This window comes from Myxocyprinus asiaticus, chromosome 38 (assembly GCF_019703515.2).
Source record: "Myxocyprinus asiaticus isolate MX2 ecotype Aquarium Trade chromosome 38, UBuf_Myxa_2, whole genome shotgun sequence".
Lineage (NCBI taxonomy): Eukaryota > Metazoa > Chordata > Actinopteri > Cypriniformes > Catostomidae > Myxocyprinus > Myxocyprinus asiaticus.
The window spans coordinates 30,212,349-30,238,873 of record NC_059381.1 but is presented as its reverse complement, the minus strand read 5'-3'; the positions used below and the strand labels follow the sequence as shown (position 1 = coordinate 30,238,873).

The following is a 26,525-nucleotide window of genomic DNA, read 5'->3' as shown; positions in this document are numbered from 1 at the left end:
AATTATGTGACACTGGCAACCATTTTTTTTAAAAGGTATTATGGTATATGAAAATATAAAAATGTATATTATATTACATGGTTCCTTACACGTGTTGTGACAGTTCCAAGGTGAAATGTCCACTGTGTGTTGCTAAAAGAGAGTTACATTTTCTCCAAAACAGATGATGTTAATGCTCTGAGTTTTAAAATGACCAAAACCTACCTACCTCCCTACCCTAAACCTAAACGATAGTGTCATAAAAGCAAATGTGACATAAAAACTCAATTGCTGAATAAATTCAAATTTCGTGGTGCTTCTATGACACTTTCAGCTCACATGTAGATTCACACACCGGTCCTTTGAATTGCAAATGCAACACTCTATCAGTTGAGCTACTGCTCAATTTGATCAGGCTCGAACAAGCTTGTAAACATAGTTGGTTATGTAATGCAAGGTTAAAATGTATCGCCTTCAGTCATGTGCTATGTAAAAGTGTTTTGATGATAAAACAGCGTTGTGTGAGGAACAAGGCGATAAGTTGCTGTTTCTCAATGTCCGTTCTTTTTGCCTTCTTATGTTTTTGTGGACTTGTTTGATGTCATCACCCACCTCCAAAAAAAAAAAGATACATTTTAGGTCCTCGTGTCTTCCAAGTTTACTCTTTCAAGGTAGTTAGGCAAGACTGATTTTCACAAAAACGCAAGAACGCAAGAACGAGAACGCGTTCTTAGCATTGAGAAACGGTCAGTGTTCATGAATTGATAATTTGCCTTTTTATTTGTGATTTATGTGAAAGAGAATAAAAGTCTCTTTGTAACTGATGTAGCGCCTCTAGTGTTTATTTCACCAAGAAACTACAGTGATATGTACAACGAGACATGTTAAAAACATTTTGCAAAAATGTAGGTCTAGTAACATGATTCTATGGAACCAAGTTGAACATCACAAATGCTCTGCGCAGGACTCTTTCTTTAAAAAGAGAGCCTCATTCTAAGACCTTAGAAATTTGCATAATTGTTCATTTGTAAGCACCTTAATTTCATAAACGGAAGCCATACTTCAGTCAAACGACTCCAATAAACGGTATATTCACTACTAGCCAAGTGGATCAATGGTAAGCTTCAAACGACCCCTTCAGCATCCAGCTTTGTCCATACATCACTAAACAAACCTGCCCCTTTCACTGCCCCAGAGTTCCCCGTTTGACTCACTGCATGTTGACAAGATTGTCATGATCTGTTGCAAATTGAAATCACTGCGGACCATCACATTACTAATCCAATTAAAAACTATGAACAGTGAAGCGTGGTGAAAAAGAAAGGCAATCATCATGAATCACTTGAGCTGTTGTAGTGCCTGTAAGTGGAGAACAGTCGATGGAGTTAAGACAGTTTGCCAGGCCACTATTTCACTTTAGTGCTGATAAAATTAATGGAGTCTTTGATTCTGGGACAGTTGTGCAAACTGGTTTTTAATACAATCTTGTTCATAAGTGAGACTGGTGCGCTTGAAAGTCACTAATTAACTGGTGCTAATTTTTCAACGAAAAACTTAAAAAAGGGTGAAGTGTGTATTTTCTGCGCCACTAGCGGTACCACATGAAATTGCTAAAACAATGATGGTTTTCAAAAAGGTTTCCCAAACACTCTCCCCTGCCATATTCTATTGGCCAGCCAAACAGATATGGGAAAAAGCGGCAGAGACATTCTTCAAAATGTCTCCTTTTGTGTTCCACAGTAGAAAGAAACACATGGCTTTGGAAAGACATTAGGTTGTAGAAAGGACAACGGAAATTTTATTTTTGGTTGAACTATTTCTTGCATTTGGTCTGTGTTCATGTTTCAAAGTTAATTTCTACATCATTCTCACAAAAGAGACATTGAAAAACAATCAATTACCTCAGTGTTCCGATAACACGTCTCCATTTCCTTTGAGGAAAGCACATTAGAAAACAACATGGTGGGGCAGCAAACGATTCTGTGGGGTCAACTTAGTGCAGGAAGACAAATCAGCTAAGTGTCAAAAGATCCTGCCTTTGAAGACGACAACTACAAACCTCAAATTGCACACCAACTGTTAAAGAAACTTAAGCAGACATTTCCGCCAGCACTTGAACAAGGTGAAAAATAGCAGTTTCCTCTGTTGGTCTATGTAATTGTGTTTGTTAGAGAGCAAAGAGATATTTTTTTTGTTTTTTTGTCATTTGGAGCATCTGACTCACTTGCTTCTTTCATGCAATCCTGAGTGAGGTATGACCAAAGAACAAGATCGAAAAAAAAAAAAAAAACATCCATGTTGGAGTCGTTAGAACTCTGCAGTCAGGCAATTGTGCGGTAACAGGCACTTGACTCCCGTGGGACTCTTAAAGCTATTTTCTTATTTAGCTCCACTTTGACTGTGTATTGTTAAAGAACAAGTCATTCTTTCCTCGCTCGTGACAGGTGCTTCCCTTATATAAAACCCATCCTTTCATTTTCAAGAGCGCTATTGGAAACGAACAGCCGTCATGTGCTCAAACAATGTTTCAGAAAAGGTCATGGGATTCTGATTGAAAGGAAATATGTGACTTGCTATGAACACAACTAAGAACAAGGATGTGGTTTTACAGTAATGCATTAAGTTTGACCACTGATTCATTTGACAATTATTTGCTTAATTAGTTGGATAATGAAGCCAGATTTTTTTTCCAGCATTAAATGTGCAAAAAGTCTATAAAAAATGCATGCTATACATTCAGTGAAAAAAAGTTTCAAATATAAACGTTACAGTATAAAAGTACGAACACAACTAATCGATGATGAAATTTTTTCGTTTTTAAATCTATTTTGAATCTATTTTATTGTTTAACCTATTTTATTGTTTTTTATAAATTTTTATCAATTGTAGTGACCCTATTTTGAAGTATTACATAATATATTGCATAATTCATAATTTAATTAAAAAGTGACTGATAATATATATATTTTTTAACTTATGAACTACTCCAATAATTGACAATAAACATTTTTATTGTATGCGGGAAGCTGACATGACAAACTTTTCCAAAGTTTTTGGAAAGTTGTCCTGTGATGTGATATGCTACAGTATACTTCACCTAAAACTATTTTAAACAGCATTTTGCCATTTCTTTTATCATTAATATACTTGCAGTTTTATGTGCTCATACTGAGAGATTACATGAAATATCTACACTTTAGAAAATTTATTTGTGACACGCAAATGAACTTTGAAGGCAAAAAAGTGATTAAACATGGTGGGAAAAAAAAGATATGGTGACCAGTTATAGAACCTAAAATATGCACTTTATATACCCTAATACATTAATTTCATATTTTGGATATTCATTTTAAAAAAATCTCATGAGCAGGGGCCTGGGTAGCTCAGCGAGTATTGACGCTGACTACCACCCCTGGAGTCGCAAGTTCGAATACAGGGCATGCTGAGTGACTCCAGGTCTCCTAAGCAACCAGATTGGCCCGGTTGCTAGGGAGGGTGGAGTCACATGGGGTAACCTCCTTGTAGTCGCGATTATTGGTTCTCGCTCTCAGTGGGGTGCATGGTAAGTTGTGCGTGGATCGCGGAGAGTAGCATGAGTCTCCACATGCTGTAAGTCTCCACGGTGTCATGCACGACGAGCCACGTGATAAGATTTGCGGATTGACTGTCTCAGAAGCGGATGCAACTGAGACTTGTCCTCCACCACCTGGAATGAGGTGAGTAACCGCGCCTCCATGAGGACCTATTAAGTAGTGGGAATTGGGCATTCCAAATTGGGAGAAAAGGGGATTAAAAAAATAAAATAAAATAAAATAAAAAATTTAATGGACATATTATGCAATTAATATTTTTTATATCTACTTTTACTGTATTTTTTTAACCTATTTTAAGTATACTGTATATGTCTCCAGTTGTAATGCAGGTTGATTGAAAGTGGCTTGTCAGTAGAGTTGTCACCCTGTGAACTGCTCAGTGCTTCAGTCAATCTGACTGCAACTGAGCCTTTTACACTCTTGAGAATTCCCTGGTATGGGAATATTTTTCATGTCCCTTTACCACTCGCAGGCATGATGCCCATGTACGTTCCCTACAGCCACGACAGAAAGTGAAGAGCTGAGTATACAGTCACACACACACACACACACACACACACGTTCTCCTCTCATTCCTGTATCCCATCGGGCTGAAGGAACAGATGGCAGTGAAAAGTCATTCACACGTTACTGCACGTTCCACATGCCAGAGAAGAAAACACTGTCAGTGCGCTCGTCTCAACCAATCACTCCGCTCAAATCCCCCGCGACAGCCCCGCACTCTGTTGGGGACCGCCAAAAACTGGGTTACTAAGCACTTTTATTCTCTCCCAGCTTCGTAAATGTGCCCTTGTCATCTTTTAAACGGCCTTATTCAATATTCATGAGTGGGCGACACCTGCTTGTCTAGCTCAGACAATGTAGAAAGAGTGGGGAAGGGCCACATGAAAGTTCTGTGTTAAGTGATTCAAACCACACCCATTTGGCTGAGTTTGTTTGGCTTGAAAGTCTAAGAGCTTCAAAGTTTGTTTTATACTTCTCTGTTGGTGAGATTTTTTCATAATAATAAATAGTAAAAAAGGAGTGAAAGGCGAGCATTAAACTGTGGACTGTATAAAGCGTTCTTGTCATCTTTTAAACGACCTTATTCAAAATTCATGAGCAGGTGACACCTGCTTGCCTAGCTGAAATAATGTTGTAGAAAAAAGGGGCGGGGCCAGTCAGGAGTTTTGGGCTTCGTGTTTCAAACCACACCCCTTTTGATCAGTGGGCGTGGCTTGGGTGTCTAAGAGCTGCAAAGTTTGTTTTAATATTCTCTTTTGGTTACACTTGTTCATATAATATAATTATATTTAGTCCAAAAAAAGGAGTAAAATTGCAAGAGTTAGAAAGTGCAAACGTGCCCTTGTCATCATTTAAATGGCCTTATACAATATTCATGAGTAGGCGACACCTGCTTGTCTAGCTAAATCAATGTTGTAGAAAAGGAGGCGGGACCATTTGGAAGTTCTGGGCTAAATGTTTCAAACCATACCTCTTTTGGTCAGTGGGCATGGCTTGAGTGTCTAAGAGCTTCACAGTTTGTTTTTATATTCTATTTTGGTGAGACTTGTTCATATAACATAATAATATTTAGTCCAAAAATGAGTAAAATGCAAGAGTTGGACAGTGGACTGTGCAAACATGTCCTTGTCATGTTTTAAATGGCCTAATGCAATATTCATGAGACGGTGACACCTGCTTGTCTAGCTGAAACAATGTTGTAGAAAAGAAGGGGGCAGGGCAATATGGACGTTCTGGACTTAGTGTTTCGAACCACACCCCTTTTGGTCAGTGGGCATGGCTTGGGTGTCTAAGAGCTGCAAAGGTTGTTTTAATATTCTCTTTTGGTGAGACTTGTTCACATAACATAATAATATTTAGTCCAAAAAAGGAGTAAAATGCAAGAGTTGGACAGTGGACTGTGCAAACATGTCCCTGTCATCTTTTAAATGGCCTCATACAATATTCATGAGCAGCGACACCTGCTTGTCTAGCTGAAACAATGTTGTAGAAAAAAGGGGGCGGGCCATTCGGAAGTTCTGGTCAAGGGGTTTCAAACCACACCCCTTGTTGTCAGTGGACTTGGCTTGGATGTCAAAGGGCTGCAAAGTTTTTTTTAAAATATATTCTCTTTTGGGGAGAGTGGTTAATATAATATAATAATATTTAGTCCAAAAAAAAAAAAAAAGAGTAAAATGCCAGAGTTGGACAGTGGACTGTGCAAACTTGCCTTTGTCATCTTTTTAAATGGCCTTATACAATATTCATGAGCAGGTGATACCTGCCTGTCAAGCTGAATCAATGCTGTAGAAAAGAGGGGGCGGGCCATATGGACGTTCTGGGCTAGGTGTTTCAAACCACACCCCTTCTGATCAGAGGGTGTGGCTTGGGTGTCTAAGAGCTGCAAAGATTGTTTTAATATTCTCTTTTGGTGAGACTTGTTCATATAATAATATTTCATCAAAAAATGGAAGTTCTGAGCTAGTCATCTCAAGCCACACCCTTTATAATGAGAGGGAGTGTCTAAGACCTTGTTTGCAGAATGAAAGTTGTTTTTCTTTTCTTTTGGCTTGAGTTTTTCATAATAATATTTAGTCCAAAATGGAGTAAAGGGTGAAAGTTGGAGCGTGGCTGGAGGGGTGGCAGGAGGCAAGAAAACTAAATCAGATTTCCAAAATTATAATGGAAAATGGTTTAAACAACAACAAAGACGGCAGCTGAGGCAAGAGAAAAATGTACAAGTCAGGGTGCCTTTGAAAATATTTAATTAAAATCTAATCCTGCATTCTTAAAGGCTCACATAAATTAAGCTGTCAGTCAGGAGATTTATGCATTCACATTTGCATATTGCATACAATTCATCAATTACTCATGTTTGAAAGGCTTGAGTATCCCAGGGAGAGGAGCTACTAGTGTGCCAGCGCTGAGAGAAAGAGAGAGAGACAGCGAGAGAGAGACAGAGAGAGAGAATGATGGGGCTCCTGGTACCCACTGATGCCCAAGAGGAGTCAGTCTCCATATGTCCATGCATTCAACCAATACTACTGAAATCCTTTCTCGCGCAAACACACACACACTGCGCTTGAAGCTGTCTGGTCTCAGACTGCCATAAACGAATGCTCTATTCTCACTGTCAGAACAATAGATGTGATTTTAGACCACACTTTGCTCTCAGTATAAGCTCACCTTTCATTTGATTCAAATCCAAATATTAAACAGATGAGTTACGAGGGGCTAGTTCTGTAATGTTTTTTTTTATTTTTATGTAACATTTAGATGTCATGATCCAAGATTTTGATGTAAGCTTTAGATATCACATCTCTGTTATTAGTTTTTTATTCTTTCAAACAATCAAAATCAACTTTTTTTCTGACAAAACAAAGATGCATTTCAATGTCTGACATTTTCATGTAGGTATATTAGTCATCACTCTTTCTTATAAAGCCATCCAATCTTTCTCAGATTAAAGGCCAATGCTTTTAATTTAGGAAAGGCGCTTTGGCTGTGTTGGGCTGTTGTATTTACAGGCTTGTCTCACACTGTGTTCCATTATCTTGATTGCAATTGTCACATGAAGACTATTGTTAACCATAACTAGTGGTTTCGCTGTAGGGTTGATTCAAGCCAAGATCAGGGCAGCCGGGGCAACGCCAAGATCTTGGAACAACTGTCTCCAACCACCTACTAGTTGTTGGCTAATTAAATTTCGAAGTGGCTGACATGTTTAACTGTATGCCAAACATCTCTTTTTGTGTAAAACAGAAGAAAGTCTACAGGTTTGAAAAAAACAAGAGGGTGAGTAAATGATGATAAAAATATAATTTTTGGGTGAATTATCCAAGTAAACTTGGAAAAATTGGGAAAATACTGGCTATCTTAAAGGGAACTTTGCAAAACAAGACTTAAAAGACACCTGTTGTTATTAGACCTATAAGTATATTAGTGAAATTGTGGAAAATTGGAGGCCTCTCTCTTTACTTATATTTGATTATAAAATTCCAAACCTCTCAATTACTTTTGACGATGGATTTGTAATTGAGGTTGTAACAGATGACCTCAGATCATTTAATGACATCAAAAAAGCTGTGTTTTTCCAAAATGTCTCTATAAAAACAGCCTCCTCAAACATCACCGTCAAAGTTCAATCACTCAGAGCGACAGAGTCCCATCTATGTGGCATCGTCTCTTGTGTGTGTACTCATACTGACCAGAGCACAGCACCAGACCTCCAAGCCTGTCTCACAATGTTCCTTTTGTTCTGGGTTATTAAATGAGAGAATTCCTCCGCTTCAAGCTTTTATTAAAAAACCTGGTTTGGCTGTGCGCAAGTATCCGTTTCGGAAAGGGTGAACTTGTTCTTCTATCCCAGGAGTTCAATGCCAGTATTGGGACATACAATTACATCTTAATACCACAGACCCCTTGTTGTAACTGTTTGTGCTTGCATGTACGTGTTAGCATCTAACTAAAAACATTGCCTTAAACTTTGTTTTTATAAAGAGGATAGTTCCGATGCATGTTTGATGAGTTGCATTGATATCAAAATACTGATGTGCAGTACACACACATAAAACCCGCACATTCTATATAAATGCGGCAAGTAGGGTTACTAAATTTGGTACGCTTGGGCATTTTGAGCACCTTAATACGGGATGGAAGTCCACCACAAGCATTTTGCTGTTCGACTGGGGTGTGAGAGTCCCCCCTTTAGCATTCTTATGCTTCAATATGGAACAAAAAGCCTTAAATTCAAGATGTTTTGAGCATCTCGCCGCCAAAATACAGGACATCCCGGCTAATATGGGACAGTTGGCAACCCTAGCGCCAAGTTGCTATGTTGCTTGGTAACCATAAACAGCCAACAGTTTGGCTAATTAACTATATAACTTGGGGTAATAATCGCTTATTTCAATTTTTTATATTAATATATTTAACTATTGATTAAACATGTCTTCTATCATAGTGCTGTTGCTGTTGTTTTACTTTGCTTCACATTGTGCCTTAGAACCTATTTTAACATGGTAAAATTATTGTAATGCACGGCATCTTGCGGCTTATTGCTTTATTATAAAATGGATAGTTCCGACCACGCTTATAGTTTCAATCCGCTCTAAAATGAGCACACACCTTCAACCACACATTCTAAATTACATTTAAGGCCACATCCACACTAATCCATTTTCATTTGAAAATGCATTTATTTTGCTATGCTTATGCCTCTCATCCACAATAGAACAGCGTTTTCCTCCACCAAAAACTGCTTCAAAAACACACTCCATTAACACATACTTTAGATAACGATGATGATAGGAGACTGAAAACAGAGTTATAAAAAAAATGGATGTGAGGATGTGGCTTAACTGTACATTCTATTCAATGTATACATATATTGTATATTACAATGACATTGTTTATTCATTAATATTTTAATCATCTTTTTATTTTTTATTTTGTGTTTTTACTTTATCTGTTTCTGCCATTTTATAAAAGCAATAAGCCACTCAGTTCCATACGTTATAGTGATTTTACCATGTGTAAGGTGATTTTAAGCACTCCTCCTCACGTTGTGCCAAAGAACACCCCTTAACCTTGGTAAAATTATTTTTTTAATTAAACTTAACCTCTAGATTTATACATGTAAAAACTGCTGTGATAGCTTCAGTCTCACATTCCTCATCATTCTTCTACTGTTGAATTGCAGAAAGAAGAAAGTGTGAGAAGAAAAAAGGGGAAAAACAAAGGGAGCATCTCCCTAAGAGAAATCTGCACTCCTGGATTTCTTTAAGTGCTGCCTCCGTCTGACACCATGTAGCTTTTAGCTTAAGTAACCGCCGATCACAATTTTTCCCTCCTTCTCTCAGCAGTGCTACTATAGAGCTACTGATGGTATTGAATAAATGTCAGATGTCTTCCCCCCTGCTGTCCTCTGCTCTGAGAGAGAGAGAGAGAGAGAGAGAGAGAGAGAGAGAGAGAGAGAGAGAGAGAGAGGGTGTTGCCTTATTCATGGTGGGCTGGTCGGGCAGGGGGAAGGAGGGAGAGTTTGTTTGTGAGCCATTATCTTCAGCCATCAATCAAATCCAAGGAGCACACGACACCAGCACATCATTTGATTGCACATGGGAGCCTGTGTGTGTATGAATATCCATAACAATATGGACGTCCAGTGAGATGATCTTTATTTCTAAATGACACAGAAGGCCTTGATACATGCAGCGAAACATCTAATCAGCAGGCCTGCAAGGAATCTGTGCCCGCACAATTCTGCAGAAAACCACACAGATTTATGAAAGTACATTATGTGGATAATTAGGAATGTAGTATTCTCATTAATTAAAATGAATACATTACCATAGGGCTGGGTATCGATAAAGATTTCCCAATTTGATTTGATTCCAATTCACAAGCTCTCGATTAGTTTCTGATTTGATTCGATTCTGATTCATTTGGATATATTTCAGGTATAATGTTAATTTTGCTGGCAAATGAAAGAAATATTAAGATGAGAATCTTCTAACTTGTTACAATATAAGAATAAAAATGAACAGGGGCCAAAAAATGCATTCAATAGCAATACATTTAACAGATATAATAATCGACACAACCAAAACTGAAGAAAACTTTAAAGCTCAAAGCTTAAGTGTTCACGAAAGTCTGTAATATAAACTAAACAGTAGAAACTGAATAAAGGATAATAAATTGATAGTTTTTCATACAAGAACTTTTACTTACAAATGCTTGAATGATTATCTGATTTATTTTTACTTTTTTTTTCTCGAGTTAAATATAAATACTAGACTAACCCAAACCCTAAAAAACTTTTTGAATTTTTAAGAAAACGCAACCTGGTCTCATAAAATCACGTTACTATAGCCTTTTTCATTTTCTAATTATTTTATTTTTTATTTTTATGTATTGTTGTGTGCATTGCGGCAGTTTCCTGCTAAAGCAACAACAAAATGTATTTATTTATTTTTAATTTTTTGTCAGATTAATCTAACTTTTGGGGGGCAATTTTGTTCCCAAACTATAGCTAAGTACATAAACACACACACACACACACACACACACACATTTACATAAATGAGGGCATACCATAGACTTCTATTGTTTTCAAAGCAAATTATAATGGACTCCAGCAGAATTCACATTTAATCCTTCCTCTTTAAATGTGCCTTTTTCTAGCTCTCCATCTCTCTGTCTCTGTAAGTCTGTATTGACTGCACTGAACATGTGATGAGCCTGTGATTTAGCACACGAGGGAATGGATGGAGAGAGTGAGATAGAGGGATGGGAAAGAGGAGGGAGAGGCTGTCGTCACTTGACAGCTCATTGAGATATGACTCAATGTGTGGCTCTTAAAAATAGCAGCTCTCTGATAAACAGCGCACTCTCCCTTTAACCCACAGCGCAGAAGAGCATATGAGCTTGCGGACAAAATATGCCCGACTGCGCTTAAGTTAAGTTAAGACGTGATAGATTCAAAGCATCTCAACAATGAGACCTGCTCTGACAGTCTGTTAACGGTGAGCGGACGCACATGTCGAGGCCTCCGGTGTGTGAGAGAAAATAGACAGAGAGATTGCTTATCTCAAAACACTCACTTCCCGTGTCTGACTGTTTTTCCCTTGCTGTCTACATACCTACAACCACTCAAGGTAAACACATACATATCATTCTGTAAGTTTTATCTCTTTTTCTATTCCACCTGTTTCTCAGTCTCACTCCATCCAACATGTTATCTTTCTCATATACTCTTTCATAGACACAAACCATAGAATTGAGCTGTACATGGCAGTCTGTTTTATGATGGAACATGCCATGAACCAATCGCACATTCCTTTTGGCTGATACTCATCTATTTTTACTGGGCTTTGTCAAATGATGGTTTAGCAGAGGACAGATGTTGCCTGTAATTCTGTCAAGACCAGTCTTGCTCATTTAAAAGACGGGCTGCATCCCAATAGGAGCCAATAGGTAGGTAAGGAGTTAGTGTGGAAGATATGCAGTGTTAGTCCAAACACACTAACTTGATAGATTAGAAGATTACATTATCAAACTTCCACACCAACTTAACGAAAGATAATTTACAAAGAATTTACAAAGAAGCACCAAACAGTCTAAATGGGTTTATTTTAGTTTTTTGCCAAGCTGATGTCAATGCAGATATCTAACACAGCATATATACAGTATATACACTCACTAAGCACTTTATTAGGAACACCTGTACACCTACTTATTTCTGCGATTATCTAATCAGCCAATCATGTGGAGGCAGTGCAATGCATAAAATCCTACGGATCAGCAAGTACAGGTCAGGAGCTTCAGTTAATGTTCACATCAATCATCAGAATGGGAACAAAATGTGATCTCAGTGATTTAGACTGTGGCATGATTGTTGGTGCCTGACGGGCTGGTTTGAGTATTTCTGTAACTGCTGATCTCCTGCGATTTTCACACGCAACAGTCTCAAGAGTTACTCAGAATGGTGCCAAAAAGCAAAAACATCTAGTGAGAGAGGTCAACGGAGAATGGCCAGACTGGTTCAAGCTGATAGAAAGGCTACGGTAACTCAGATAACCTTGTAGTGAGCGGAATAGCATCTCAGAATGCACAACACGTCAAACCTTGAGGCGGATGGGCTACAACAGCAGAAGACCACGTCGAGCACTTTATTTAGACCATAATGTTCCTAATGAAGTGCTCAGTGAGTTTATACATTAAAGAGATGGGTGGGAATATCTGGGGTGGCTTTAGACTGGTTTGTTTCCTATTTTTCAAATAGGAAATTTGTAGTGTCTGTTGGAGATGAGATGTCCTTGTCTTCAACAACTAATTGTGGTGTTCCGCAAGGATCACTGTTAGGGCCAATTTTGTTTTCTCTATATATGTTACCTCTTGGTTCTGTGATTTGAAAATGCAACATACATTTCCAATGCTATGCAGATGACCTACAGTTATATTTGTAGTTGAATCACAATGATCTGTCTAGATTAAATGTTCTTCAAGAGTGTATAGCAGATATAAAAAACATTGGATGGCATGTAATTTTCTGCAGTTCAGTTCTGATAAAACTGAGGTTGTCATAATCGGTCATGATTTAAAAAAAAAGTCAGATTGAGTTACTGTAGCACATACTGTAGACAGGTGGTCCCAAATATTCAGCAGGTGGTGAGAAATTTGGGTGTCCACTTTGACACAAATTAAAATTTTGAATATCAGGTTAGGAAGTTAGTTCAGTCTTGATTTTTTTTTTAAGTTAAGGAACATTTCCAAGGTGAGACAGGTTTTGAGTTTTAGGGGTACAGAGAAGCTTATTCATGCTTTTATTTAGTCTCGCAGTGATTATTGTAATGCACTGTTTTCAACTTTAAACCAACACACTTTAGTACGGCTACAATCAGTGCAAAGTGCTGCAGCTAGACTTTTGACACGAACTAGGCCTTTTAATCTTATTACCCCAGGTTTAGCTTCTTTGCATTGGTTTTCAATTCATTTTAGGGTTGATTATAAGATTTGATTAATTACACATAAGGCATTACATGGGTTGTGCCAGATTATTTAGAAGAACTTTTAAGACCTTATAAAACAGTTAGACCTCTTAGATCTTCTTGTCGTGAACTGTTGGCTGTTCCAAGATCCAGATACAAAACAAAAAGGTGATAGAACATCTGTAGTGAAAGCCCCAAGATTATGGAACAGCCTGCCCTGGGATATTAGATCTGCTGAATCTTTTCTAAGTCTCGTTTAAAAACTAATTTGTATAAACTTGCTTTTACTACTTGGTAATGTTTTGTTTTAACTGATTTTTTTTTTTTACTTTGTTTTACTGATTGTGTTTTGATTTTAGGTTTTGTAAAGCACTTTGTGCTAAATTGCTAAAAGGTGCTATATAAAGTTATTATTATTATTATTATAGTAATATTTTTTTACATTAAATTAATTTTAAAACTAAATAATTTAAAATATGTTTTAAGATTTTACAGTAAAGCTGTATTCCTTAACATTATTTAATGCAATAGTTAACTAGTTAGCATATATTAAACTTGGATAATGTTCATTTCTGCATATACAAATATTTTTACATTAAAAGTTGTACACATTCATTCATATACATTTTAACAAGTTGTATGTGTGTTTGTTAAATGCAATATGAACTAACATAAACAAAGAATAATAGTATTTTGATAAATTAACATTAACCAAGATTAACCATACATGCATAAAACAAATACTGTAAAAAAAAAACAATGTTCATTGTCAGTTCTTGATACCTAATAAATATGTTAACAAATATAAACATTTTGTAAAGTGTTAATAAACGATGTTTAAATAAAAATTAATTTAACATTTGTAACAGGAAACGTAAACTCTGAAATTCCAACATAAAAAAGTGACCAACATAGTCTTGTAAAAATGGTACGTTTTTGTATGTACCAACTTGTAATATTTCTTAAAATTTCACCAACTTGTACAATTATTACAACTTGTCATAAGACCCACATTATACTGATGCTTCATAATGTTTAAGCAAAAGAATCATTGCTAATTTCTCTCAGCTGTTCTCTTTCCATTCTCGACTGAAATAACAGGACCACTCTATCATAATCCAGGCCATTAAGGTAAATAAATAAATAACAGATACTTCACCTTACAAGTTCCAGTGAAACGAGTGCATTTGATCATGTTGTTTGGTGATTTGGTGTGAAATCGGAGCTCATTATTACTTGATTACAGGCTCTTTACCGACAGCAAAACTGTACGGTAATGGTCAACTGAAAACAGCAAACAGTGTAGATAGCAAAATGCTTTGAACCTTGCCACAAACAAACAGTCACTACAATACATACACATGTTCCCTATATACCCTCTCAGGGTTCAAATCCCACTCAATTAAATTAGATCTGTTTCCCGTAATTCTGCTACTCTCAGCGCCAAAGCTGACAGCAATCAGCTTTCTTTCTCTCTGCCACAGAAGCTCGTCCCCTCCACCGTGTCTTTGTGGACCCCGGCGGGATGGATGATGTATGGGTGTGTGTGTGGGGGGGTGTTGACTTCAGACAATAGTGAGGGCTGGCACTTAGCTGTATGCGGATTAAATGCTCTGACATTATCAACACGCCTGCTGAATCCGTGCAGGGGCGGTGGAACAGGGGTCGGCAAGATGCAGAACAAACCTCTGCGTCTCACCGCGGATTACTGCCACTCAGCACAGAAAGAGAGAGAGAGAGAGAGAGAATAAGATTCAAGAGAGGAGATGAGGGAGGGTTACTCTCATTTATTTAATAACCGGCACCCTAATCTGTTTCAAAACAGCAGAGGGAGGAAAATGTCATGGGAAGATATAAACATGGAGAGCTGATGGCCCTTGTTCCTAAGTCCTTTTTTACATCTACACGAGGAGATAAAAGTTGAGGGGCTTCCTTCTCCATTTGTTTTGATTTAGGCTTTTAAATTTTGACCTCAGTACTTTGTTCCAAACATATGATTATAACAGATTAAAATACCACTTAAGTTCCCATGAGAAAATATAGCTGGCAGAAAAAGCTGTTATTTCAGAGAAAAGCCTTACAAAATGACAAATAAGACACTTTTAAACCCACCATGGGCCTACCAAGTCGTGTATTAAGAAAGTAAATAGGGTCAATTTTGATTTAATGACATAAGTATGCATGCGGTAGAGCTTGTTCCTTTGAAAACATGACATCACTGGATTTTAACCTATCAGGATGAAGGAGACATGAAGTGAATCTCACTTTAATCTGTCAGGTGAAACCATTTACACTTTATGGCCTTACCCGAAGAAAACTTGTAATGCATTAAAGGGATACAGTATTAAATATTGATCTGCATCTCACTCACATCTCTCATGTCACTTCTGAAGACCTGGATTAAACTACTGGATTCGTGTGGATTACTTTTATGCTGCCTTTATATACTTTTTGGAGCTTCAAAGTTCTGGCCACCATTCACTTGCATTGTATGAACCTACAGAGCTGAAATATTCTTCTTAAAATCTTTGTTTGTTTTTAGCAGAAGAAAGAAAGTCGTATGCTTCTGGGATGGCATGAGGGTAAATGATGAGAGAATTTTCACTTTTGGGTCAACTATCCCTTTAAATTTGATTTAAACCAGCACATTCCTTCCCTGTGAAAACAAACCTTTTCTAATCAGTTTTCAATAAAAAGCCAGAACAATTGAGCCGATTTGCTTGAAATGCTCTGTAACCTGGACGATGAATCAAGAGTAATAATTTTAGCGGATTATCATCACATTACAAGATGCCGTATTGAATGCAGAGAAAGCTTTAGGATGCAGGACTGGGGCAAAAGGTTGGGATTAGGGACTGTTTACAAGGCTGGGGTGAAAGGTCACAGGTCAGGGGCTTAAGACACACAAGCCCAATTGACACAGTAACCTTATTGAGTTGTTCCAGGGGCAGCTGCCAGGCATTTGATACTGCGCTGTGTGTTGCTTATATTCCACGCGCTGCAGAGAATTGATAAATTGCTAAATTAATCCCTTTGCACACATTTGGAATTGCAATGCTTTTCCCTCATTCAGAGGGGTCACCCTGACCGTGCTTGTGTTTTAGGCAGATTGTAGCAGCTTGACTTAATTCAATGGATTTGATCCTTTTAGCCGAGTACACTTCCATTCATTTTAAACTGAGGAGATGAAGGCGAAACATTAAATGATCCGTTCTATGTAAAGTCACACACGGAACTGCGCACACAGTGGATAAATGACAAGTGCATTTAAAGAGGAGATAAAAATAACCTGTTTATCAGGGACAAACTGTGGAATATGTTTAACAAAAATTATATATACCTTAACCTCAGTAGCACCAAATGTGAATGTTGTGAGTATTTTGCAGAACAAAATGTAGTTACACAATAAGTGCATTGTGTTGTATGTATTTTTATAGTAATAAAAGACACCAAAAAGTGGGACCAAAAAATCCTAACTTGTTTTCCACTAAAAGAAGATACTGACATCTAAATGTAGCTATATAAAAAAAGGACATTTTGTGCTCATAATTTCTGCTTACTTAATCTTTATATTAAATTTTGTTAGAAATATGTTTAAGGCTACATCCACACGGATCCATTTTCGTTCGTAAACTCTGTTTTCAGTTAACTAACATCATCATTTTCCAAAGTATGCAGTAATGGAGGGCTTTTCTGAAGTTCATTTTCGGTGGAGGAAAATGGATATCTAATGTGGCTGAGAGGTGTAAACGTAGCTAAATTAATGTATTTTCAAACTTACATGTATTAGTGTGTACGTGGTCTCAAAGTGAAAATTTTGTCATAATTTACTCACCCACAGGATGTTCCAAACCTGTATGACTTTCTTTCTTTTCATTTTAAAGCTTATTTGAAAAATAGGAAACAAACCAGTCTAAAGCCACCCCAGATATTCCCACCCATGTCTTTAATGTATAAACTCACTGAGCACTACATTAGGAACATTATGGTCCAAATAAAGTGCCCGACGTGGTCTTCTGCTGTTGTAGCCCATCCGCCTCAAGGTTTGACGTGACCCACATGACTCCATGTGACTTTTACGTCATATTCCAAGTCTTCTGAAGGCATACAAAGGGATTTGGTGAGAAACAACCCCTTTTACACGAGATTTCCAACAAAACCATTCCAACCAAACCAAGAACCATCGTATGGCTTCAGAAGACTTGGAATATGACGCAAAGTTGCATGGACTACTTTTATTATATTTTTTGGGGTCCTTTTTTAAGTTTAAAGTGAGTCTCTATCAACTGCCATTGTATTAAAAAGACTGAGAATATTCATTAAGACATCTCCTTTTGTTTTCGGCATAAGAAGAAAGTCATACGGGTTTGGAATGATATAAGGGTGAGTAAATTATGACAGCAATTTCATTTTTGTGTGAACTAATCCTTTAATTACTTTACGCCCTTAATACAATAACTGACAGTTTGCACTGTGCTGTCTAGATGCATGTTTACTTCAAGTTTATATATGATAAGAGACTAATCATGCTTTAAAAGGTCACCATGGCAGTGGCCATCTGATCAATTTCCTGTGCTCGCCTGAGTATCCTGAGTGGCCATAAACGTTCATTAGCTTTGCACTGCAATGGCTAACATGCTGGGAGAACACAGTTTAAGTTGGTCGAAACGTGCTACATTCTTCATATTACAGTGTAATAGATCTCATGTTTCTCTTAAAGTAACGATCTATGTGTCAGTAAGGATTACGTTATGTGTTGTGCGCAAACACACATAGACAATCGCACTCACAGGCAGTCATTCACTTTAATACCTGACAAGAGACAGAAAAAATCCCCTCTGTGTACTGAATTACGAGCGTTTCACTTTGCTCTCACGAGCAACACCTAGCAGATGCGCTCTAATTTGCTGTAGGCCGAAGCCTACGTGGAAAATCAATAGTGGGATATGAGAGTGGATTTTTGTCCTATCAAAAGATCCCACGGATGCCCGTCACTTTGCTAGAAACATTTCTCTTTTGAAGGCCTCTCCAATTAAACTAATGGTTCATGTTTAGACTGGAGTGAAACTGGCCGCTTTGAGCCAAAATGGAGTGCTGAAGAATATATCACTGTGTTATGAGAACGTAAATGGGGTTTGTCAACATTACAGAACAGTCTGTTCCTCAATATAGTCAGGTTACTTGCAATTAAAGAACAGCAGATTAAATTAAAAAGTATAGGTGTAACATGCAATCGCTCAAAGTGAATTGTTGCATCACATCACAATTACACTTCTTGTGTCTCACACACACACACACACACACACACACACTCTTTAGTGTCTAATACCCTAAGCGCTGACCCCACGTTTGGCCCGCCTGTCAACTTCCTGCTAAGGTTAAACACCAGGTCAGCACACTCCCTCCTTCAATGCATTAAAACTTCACTTCTCTTTGCCTTACAATGAAAGTGAATGGTGACCACGGCTGTCTCTGGTCCCCATCCACTCTCACTTGGAAAAGAGAAACTTGAAAATTCCATCTAAATATCTCCTGTTAGTGATGTCAAAAGTAACGGTACTTTGGTACCAAGTCTATTCTAAAATAAAACAAGATGATACCAATGAAACCAGTGTTTCTGCAGTAACGGTACTACCGTGCACAGAGTCAATTCAGTCCCCACACTGTTTGACTGACAGACAACTGTTTTTAAAATTCTCACACACTCATTTGAGCACATGTTCTGTGAATCCTTCACACTGAAATGGATAATTAATCACATTAAAATCATGATATGTCCTAGTGTGATTATTAAACCACAAAAGGATGCAATTTCTTTGAATACATTTACAGTCTGCATGTGCTGCACCCTTCAAAGTGAATGTATGTGACATGGTTTGGGCTAGGGCTCCTATTATTTTCCGTTTCCTTGTGTTTCTTTGTTTTCCCTTTCCTTGTGTTTTCTGTGTTTGTCTTCTGTTATTCCCCCCTTTGTTTGTGTTTGTGGTTTGTTCCAGGCGTGGCGCTCCACTCGGCTCTTCCTCCTCCTCCTCCTGATTGTATCAGCCAACTCACCTGTTCCTCATCTTCTCATCAGCCTGCTAGTACTTAAACCCCGGTTCTCCAGACACTCGTCGCCAGATCGTTCAGTCAGTCAGCCAGTGTGGTACTAAAGTTTAGGCATCCTAGTCTTTTTGCTCAGCTCTACCTACCTAGAGTTTTGCCTTTTGTGTGTAACACCCAGTCTCTCCTATATTCCAGGACCAAGACTCACCCGGCCTGCCTACAGCTCCACTTAGCCACTCACTGCCAGCCTGGCTAGTCTCCTGCCTCCGCCTTCGCCAGCCTGTTTTCCGCTACCTGTGTCTAAAAACATCTTGTAATAAACCTGTTGAACCAACTTCCTTCTCTGTGTCTGTGTTCTACTTTTGGATCCAGAACTGTCATTGATCAAAACAGTATGAAGCTGCATATATGCTGAAAACACCCCATTTTATGAGTGTTGTAGTAGATGACAGAAGAGAGCGCACATTCAACATGAAGCATGCAGCGCCTGCAGACTATATATTTATAAAATTAAATCGCAGCATTTTGCGTTTTAGTAATCACACTCGGCCATATAACCAACTGCTTATACGGAGGTGTGAAAATACCATAAAAAAAACAGAAAACGGAAAAGCCTTCACGTCAAAATCAAAATAAAACCTTGACGTGTGAAAACAGAAGAAATCACGGCAGAAATATATTAATACTGTATTGTGAAATGTCAGATTTATTCTAATAATAATAATAATAATACAATAATATTATTATATTTAAGCAATATTTCACAAGTAAGACTGCTGTTGTACTGAATAGAAGTTTTCATCAATGTTTTATTTTGTATTTTTATAATGTGATGCTCGGTTGTGCAGCACTTTATTTGACAAAAAACAAGACCAATGTTGTGTTTTAGATTATGCTGTGAGGATCTTTACTGAAGCACTTCATTTGATAAATAAATGCAATGGTATGTTGAAAAGTAATTGTTCTATTTTCAGTTGATTCATGTTTTATTAATTCATTTGATTAGACACAATTTTGATGATTAAACTGAATTAAACTTTAAAACATGGAACTGAAAACAGAACTTGGGTGAAAATAAAATGGAATTTTATAATTTTAATTTTAAAATAAAACTGTTTTTATAGGGTCATACTTGCAAACATGCAATTGGTTTCATTTATTATTTAAACTGATATTTAACTTGTTAATAGGCATACGTGTGTGTTCAACAGCATTTTATGGTATTGAGAGTCGTGATAATTATACTGGTATTGGTACCGACTGTTACAATTTTGGTATTATGAGAACACTATCTCCTTTTGTGTTCCCCATAAGAAAGCCATAAGAGTTTGGAACAACGTAAGGGTGAGTAAGTCAATTCTGGTGTCAAATAAAGTGCAATTAAAGCATGATTCAAGTGGGACTTACATAAATTTGCGTTTCGCAAATGTACTTTGTAAATTCAGTCCCCTCTGAATCGCAAATGTCTGTGTTTTGCTCGCACAGCTTCAGTAAAAATGATGCCGCAAATTAACTCGTCCGAATCAAACAATCTAAACATTATCAAACGATATACAGTAGGTCCTATGATAATAGCTGTAACTAACTTCTCAGAGTTAAAGTGGGTTTATTTGTGTAAATAAGTGTGTGTGTGTGTGTGTGTGTGTGTGTGTGTGTGTGTGTGTGTGTGTAAATAACTGTATTAAAAAAACAAATGTTGTTTGGAAATGTCTTTTTTAAAACCTCACCAATGGTTTTGTGAGACAAACCAGTTTGACACACTTTATATTTACTTTTATTTAAAGTTATTTCAAAGTAAATCATAGTATGATGATTATATGAATGCATTAATAATACAATTTCTTGGAATTTTCTCAACAATGAAATTACTGCATTAAACTAAAATGTTTATTTAGAACTGTTAGTTTGGAGAGAAAACAGATTTTTTTTTAAAGTTCACCAACATTTAACTGTTATTTTCAGTTATCACAAAGTCAAATCCTGGCATGATTATTACATCAACACATTAAAATTACCAGGGATTTTTAATATGCAGAACTCTGCATGTGTTTGTAAATTGTGAAATTAACAAACACATTCTATCACCGTCGTACCGTACAGAGAAGCATTTATGCCCAGATTATCAAAAGCAGCTTGCATCCTTATTTGCACACCCCGCAGGTATGTGCTCAGCCTGCACTGTAAATACATGTATGTTCTGATTAGTGCAGCCACATGCAAATGGTTAAGCAGGCCGCCGTAATGCCGACCAGACGGTATGGATTCCTGTACAGTCTTAAATGGACACATGTTTAAAATGGATCCTTTTGAAGTTGCCAAACAATGTGCAATATCAGGAAACAAGCTGTGTGCATGAGACTGGAATGTGGAGTGAGAGGGAGGGGCACTTAGCAAGCCTGTGGGTAAAAGTAACACACAATGAAACATGAAAAAGACTCTAGTCCCCATTAAGTCAGAGATCGCAAGACAACATGTGTGTATGCATGCGTGCGTGTCGTTAAGTAACTGTCGCAAGACATTGTGTGCGTTTTGCCAAATGTGTGTGCGTTTTGCTTAATGTACAGTATATCCTTGTTGTTAACGGTCATCAAGGAAAATATAACAATCTGGATGCATTCATTCTGGGTTTTTCTATCTCACTAGCTTTATCTCTTGTAGACAAACACTCACACACACACATGGGATGGCCCTCATGGTGAGAGCAGGGCTATTTTTGTGCTGGTAGCCGAGCACTTGGTTTGCTTTAATCAGTAGTGCATTGTTAGCTATGCGCTGATGGGAGGCAGGATGCCCTGGCTGGAGAAAGACAGAAAAGAGAAAGCCACACTACTCTTAACAGTACACTACTCTTAATCATAATTATTATACACTGATTGTTGGTACTGGGGAGACTGGGGCTTATTGTCAAACACAGGGAAGTTGTCACAAGGGCAATATCTTAGCAACTGTAAGGTTAAGGTTAAGTTAAACATCCAATTACAAAAATGTGTTTCTCTAGCAGAGGTTTTTGTATGTTGGATTCAAACACCTACTGTAGTTAAAAACTCATAAATTAGAAAGAAAAAGTGAATTCTAACCTTCAAAGAAAAATTCCAATATAATCATATTTTTGCTATAGGTCTTGGATAAACAAGTCAACACACACACATACACACACAAAAAAAAGTTTTTAATTGCTATAAACATATAATATTTTATTAATGAACCCTCAGAGACCCAAGATATTGATGATGTATTTTATTTATGATATCTTTTTTCCTCCTTGACCATGTTTTTAGGAAGCCAGAGATTATAAATATCTTTTTAAGCATATCTTTGAATTTTGTGTGACTTCAGTCTATTGTAAAATCTTGATTTTTAAGCACATTTTGCTTTGCGGTGACTATTATGCGACTTTAGCAAGCTGTGACATTCAATATGCCATTTTTTGTGGCAGGTTTTTTTAAACCATTTTAAATAATACAAAATGTGTTGTTTATTTGCTGTAAACATTGTGATTCTGCTAAGTTGGGTCTCTGAGGGTTAAAAAAATAGAAAAAATAAATAAAAACTAGTGCTGTCAGTCGATCATTTTTTTACAATTGTGATTAAATCACATAATTTTTTGTAGTTAATCGCAATTAATCACATATTTTGAATTTGACACCATATATACTTCTTTTCCTGTCAAAATGCATTTATCTCCATCTTAGGAAAGAAAACAAAAAAATATGTAACAATATAATGCTTTATTAACATTTCCCAAAAAAAGCCTTCCACGGTATAAAGATAGAAATGCACTAAAATATCACCAATTCAAGTAACATTAAACATTTACATTTTTTAATTTCAATTACGAGTTGATTAATTAAAAGAACTAGTCTCCCCATAGCATTTTCATTGCAATAGGGATTAAATCTCTTAAACTCTCATCCTATACAATATTAATAAGCTGGCAGATTGTGGCTATCCGCTTTCCTACAGCAATTGTGAAGCTGCGTTCATGATTCTTGTCAGGGCGTCAGCACCAGCGTCAAGCATCACTTTGAACTCCACATGAAAAGCGCTTGTAGACAAAAACATCTCATTCTGCATTTTGGTTCTAGTTAAGACTTGACGTGCTTCTGTGGTAATTAAAATGCGCCTTACTTAGGCTGAAAAATATTTGATTTCTGTCACAAGTCCCATCTGGGCTTGTTTTGTACATCAAATAGCATTAACAGCTCCTTTCCCCATCACTTTATTACTGACACTGAATCACTGTTGTGTGTGCATTTGTTGTGTGTTTGTTTAAATATAGTTGGAAAGCCAATAATAGCCTGTTTAATGTGACGACATGCCCAAACTGTATCTTTTTCCTGTACAATAATGGTGAAAATGATCAGTAGCTTTTGTGTAGCCAAACCTTTAAGATATGTGACTATACTTTAATAATAATAATAGACTTAAAAAAATTAAACCCACCCTATCAAATATTCATTGGAGTAAATAGTGTGACAACTAGCCCCAGTCTAACCAAATGAGCCTAAATACTTCTATAAACTACAAAAAAATTATATGCAAAATGCAAAGTTCACTTGGCAATTGATTTTTTCACTGCTTTTGTGGTTCAATGGTATTTATGAAGGTGAATTTCAATCTTGCGGTAATATTATTGACACTTGGTAACTAAGGTGTGATTAATTAGTTTGTGTTAAAATGTCATTATGTTGCCTTTATTTGAATGTGTCTTTTCTCTTTTGTGGAATTTGAACAGTTAACACACACACATACACAAACAAATTAATAATTCGATAGCACATCCCTCGATGGCCACACCCTTATTAAAAAAAAAACCCACATACATCATACATAACGTAATCACATCCTCAGAAAGCCACTGCACATTCTCGTCAATTAACATTTTTTGCAGTGCAAATGCCGACTTTTAGAAACATGAATAAATCTTTTTCATTAACGTGTGTAACGGATCTTGTGAGGACCGTCCCCCCTCGACCTGCACATGTGAGCATTTGTCTGCAAAGAGTGTTTTTTAATTTAGTGAGTCTGAACCGTCAAGAAGGCATTGCGGGATATGGAGCTGAGTCTAGTGCTTGTTGACAATCTGTAATCTATGTTCGTTTATCAAAATAAAAAACACTGCACTCTCTGTGTAGCATTGTTTTTTTTTTTTTGTTTTTTTCAGTACTGAAAAGTATGGGGAAAATAATGTACATAATCATTGTGTTAATTTAATGGGGCCATATTCTTTGCTGGGGCTTGTTGATCTTGAAGAGCACTGCTCATCTCAGCTCATCTCTCCATTACTTATTGCGCACATCACACACTGGAAGGGCAGTTACCTTGGTTTGTATTGATCAGCTTTGTTGATGGCATGATTGAAATATTCTGTGTGCATAGAGTTTCCTGCTTTTCAGTTCCAGTGCACCACATGCTGAAGACAACATTTAGAAATTTGTCTGCAATTTACATATAATAAAAATCCACACCATACAATTCAAAGTTGAATTTAAAGTAGGTTGAATTCAGGTAAATTCAGTCACTTTTCAATTGTCATTCCAATGTGGCTTACTGAATTCTCAATTAATTTACTTAAAAATTATTTACTATATTACTAATTTACTAACTTGATAGCTCAGCCAAAGTGTTGTTTTTGTATTTTAAAGGTGAAGTGCGAACCAAACAGAATTGCAATAATATCAAACTCTTTCCAAATAGGGTTCCCAAACACTAGAATCAACCTTTCCGCCACTGGTTGGACAAACAGATAGTCCCGCCCTAAAACTAAAAAGAGCTTGTTTTGAAACGACACTTTTAAGGAAATCAGCCTATGAATAGCTTAACCTCTTCAACTCTGGAGCATTTTTGGGCTCACTTTTTACACATACTGTGGACTAATTGCCAAAAATGTGTCTCGTTTTTTTCAGACAACCAGAAGAGAGTACTTAATCATTGAAAAAATTAAAAACTTCATTTAAATCAGTAATTTTTTTTTTTTGTAGCTCAGCCACATTTTTGTGTTTGTATTTAAAACGGCATTAAAACTATGGCATATAAAAAATATTTTAACTGGCTTTAAGTCTTACAGGAATAGTTCACCCAAAATAAAAAAAATAACCACTTAAATTTGGCTTCATCATATGGCTTCAGAAGACTTGGAATATAGCGTTCAATACATACGTATGAACCACATTCGTGATATTTTTACAGTGCTATTTTTTTTTCATTTTGGAGCTTGACAGACCAAGTTCCCATTGACTTTATTATATGGAAAAGAGTGGCTAGGAGCTTCTTGAATATAAATTTCCCTTTTGTGTTCCATGGATGAAAGGATCCCTCTCCTGAATTCCTGCTCTCGTTCATCCCCACGCTTGGCTCAGTAGAGTGCATTTTAGCACACGGGATCGATGCTCAGATCTGTAGTTAACTGTGCACTGTAATGCAAATGCAGAGGCGCATTGATCGACAGGATCTCACCCACACCGCTGCCTCTGTCCCAACAAGGGCACTCCCTCACCTCCGCAGCAATCCGATAAACGTCCCCACTACAATGACTGCCGTGTGCGCTGGGTTTTCAAAGTGCCGCTTCAGCACTACGGCCAGCTGCACGAAAGAGGCAGCAGGAGAGAGACGTCAAGACTTTCAGTGGCGTACAAGAAGGCGAGGAGAGACAGAGAATGTGGTGGAGTGGGCGAGAGGTGTAAACTTTAGATGAATATAAAGTACGTTTGAAGTAATTACAGCCTTGATGGAAAAGTCTAATTTCATAGCAATTAGCGGAATTACTTATCAGCACGATCTTCACAGTGGATCACTAAAATGAAGCAGCACCCATCACTTAAAACACGCCGTTTAGAATGGCATCAATCGCTGAAGGAGAGATTATATCACTTTGCTGTCGAAAAGGGTAGATTGACTTTTTAAAAATCTTCAGTGCCTCAAAAGCTTCAGATCTCAAGACGTCCACTTATCACGCTGAGCAGAACTAGATTAAATTCAGAGCAACCAAGCAAGCCTCCTTAGAAATATGGGTGTCACTTTGTTCTAAAAAGTCGTAGGCACAGTAGTGCAGGAACAAGTTCTGTAAATAGGATATGCTCGAATATTTTAAAATGACCTTTTACCGTTTCATTCTTTGTATCTTTGTCTTGTTTTCCAGTGAAAATATCGAAACATTTTTAAAACATCTGATAAATTCACCTCATTAGCAACAGTGCTTAAGATATTAAAGGTGCGAAAAAAAATGTTTAGTCGATACAGTGGATCGTACATTGGACCAATCGGTGTGGATGCAGAATCGCACAATAGCAAAAGTTTTCCGTTATGGGTGCATGGTTCATTTACTCCTCAATCGTTTCCGATAACATGGGGATTGGAGATAAAGTAAAGTGAGTAGTATTTAGCTTGTCATGTGATCTCAACATGGCGTCATCCTACCTTAACCTCCTTAGACCAGAGT

General features: G+C 37.2%; 1 protein-coding gene across 4 annotated transcripts in view; it reads right to left on the bottom strand.

The window, feature by feature from the left end:
• Positions 1-26,525, bottom strand: part of LOC127429056 (dachshund homolog 2-like) — a 236,359-nt gene that overhangs the window by 136,317 nt on the left and 73,517 nt on the right. The gene's annotated exons all lie outside the window — the stretch shown is intronic.